The following is a 2,618-nucleotide window of genomic DNA, read 5'->3' on the forward strand; positions in this document are numbered from 1 at the left end:
CATGTGGTTTTGGTAAGCAAGCTACTTACCACACAGCCATACATATATATATATATATACACATATATATACACAATTGTAAAAAAAACGTTGTTAATGCTATTGAAACAAAACTCTATTAATGTTTGTTTAAATTCTAGAGAGATTTGTTGAAATTACAGGACATTGCTCCGACGCAATTTTCTTGACAGCTTCGTCCTCTCTTTAGGCCAGTCTCTGTTACGAAACACGGATTACACGTGTTTAGAACTTTTGTTGAAACTGTAGGCCTCTGTTAACATCTTGTTTTGAGTACCCAGTGGCGATATGATATGGAAAATTTATATCATAATTGAGACAGGCGGATTAGAAAGAAGAAAAAAAAAAGGTAGGGGTATGGAAGAAAATCAAATACAATATTTTCACGTTCCCGTAATCCTTTGGGATTATTTAATCTACTCTCACTTACGAATACTCACACACGCACACACTCAGACACACACATTCACACACACTTACACACATTTTCTTTTTCTCTCCCTCCTCCTCCTCTCTCTCTCTCGCTCACTCCTGCACGCACACACCTACACACACACACACACACACACACACACACACACACACACAGAGTCGTACGCGCGCGCACACACCGAACTCTAGCAAAGGTCATTGCAGAAACCCCAAGAGGAAATCTAATATTTTAGAACATTCATTTATATATTTTTTTTTTGCAGAGGTTCCTATTTCTGTTGCTTCCACTTGGCCAAACCTAACTCACAGCTTCTCACATTTCATGTCATTTTGGTCTCCTCATATTTCAGATATGCTTTGTGTGAATAAGTAAATTTCAAACAGAACTGACGGTAAAGAATATTCAAAACTCGAGACGTCTTAACCAAAAATGTTCTTGAGAATTTACGTTCCCAAACTGAAATATGTTCATGTTTTGCGTAAGTACATCTATCGACGGTAAATCATTCTTCAAATCGATTGAATCAAATCTAGATTATTCTGTATTTGCAGTGTGATATTTGTGTTAATAATGAGGTGGTCCTTTAAGGTAACTGGCAATAATCGTTAGCAAACCGATCTAAAATTCTTGTAGACATTTCCTGGCTTTCTGTGTTCAAATTCCGCCGAGGTCGACTTTGCTTTTCATCCTTTCGGGGTCGATAAAATAAGTACCTGTTGAGCAGTGGGATCGATGTGTTCGACTTACCCTCTCCCCTGATATTCCTGGCCCTGCACCAAAATATGAAACCAGCAATGGTATATTTCTTCATAATTTACTTTTCGTATTCCATGGTGTAATTACTCTATGGAAATTCTCATTACCTCTTTTGTGACAAGACGAAACTCGTGGCTAATTATTGGGTTGTCCGGAAAGTTCGTGCCGATTTATAGTAGCTTACCTTTCGACTTAACTCCTCTGGGAAGAGGGTATTTTCAAGTTAAAGGAAAGATTGTGCAACAAAATAGTTCATATTTGGTTGATTAAAAATGTATTTATTGACCCTTTTCTTTCCTTTAAAAACCGGCACGAACTTTCCGAACAACCAATATTTGTTTCAAGTTTTGGCACAAGGCCAGCAATTTTGGGGGAGGGTACGATCCATTACATCGATCCCTGTGCTCAGCTGTCACTTATTTTATCGACCGCAAAAGCATGAAAGGAAAGTCGACCTCTGCGGAATTTGAACTCGGAACGTAAAGACGAACGAAATGCCTCTAAGCATTTTGCCTGGCGCGCTAACGATTCTAGTAGCTCGCTGCCTTATTATGGTTAATTATTAAAACCTTTTTTTTTTTGTTATCTCCATTTTGGGTGCAGCCGTAGCTATGCAGTTATAAAGTCCATTTTTGAACTCACATGGTTTCAAGCACCAACTGACTTTACCGTAACTTGGGCAAGTAGCTTCTGCATATATCCTGAAATTGACAAAAGATTCATTAAGGAAACTTGATCGACAGACCGTGTGATCAGTAGGGTTGATGACCAGCTCGAACATGTACCGGTCAATATCTTTAAGGCAAGAGGAACCCGGGACCTCGGTTCGAATGCTTACAGTATTAAATTTCAAAGGGACCAGACGATTAGGTTAGGAATTCATTAATTGCTTCAGTACCCAGTCATAGTGTCGCATAAGCTGTGTAAGATAGCTCCTTCCCGGGCCAAAGCCATGTTGGGTGTCAGAGAGCAGGTCATTGTCCTCAAGATACTCAATCAGTCTTTTCTTGACAATGCGCTCCATGACTTTACAGACGTGGGAGGTCAGGGAGACATGTCTATAATTCCTAGCCTTTGCCCAGCTTCCTCCCTTATGGATAGGGCATATTATTCCCTCTTTTAGTTTTTTTGGGAGTTTCCCCATTCTGAGGAACTCCCGGAAAAGGATTTGAAGCAGTCTAGCTAGAGCTCTTTTACATTTCTTTAGGAGGATTGCAGGGAATCCATTAGGGCCCGTTGCCGAGTTCGAGCTCAGTTCTTTCAGTGGCTGATATCACATCAGTTTCCTCTATGTTGATGTTATCAATAGTTGCCATTTCACAATGTGTCTCTTCGGGGTCAAAGAACCTATCCGGCATCCGACACATTCACTCGTAGCTTCCCCAGCGGTATGCTGAAAGCACTCTTGTAT

This window comes from Octopus sinensis, linkage group LG19, assembly GCF_006345805.1.
Source record: "Octopus sinensis linkage group LG19, ASM634580v1, whole genome shotgun sequence".
Lineage (NCBI taxonomy): Eukaryota > Metazoa > Mollusca > Cephalopoda > Octopoda > Octopodidae > Octopus > Octopus sinensis.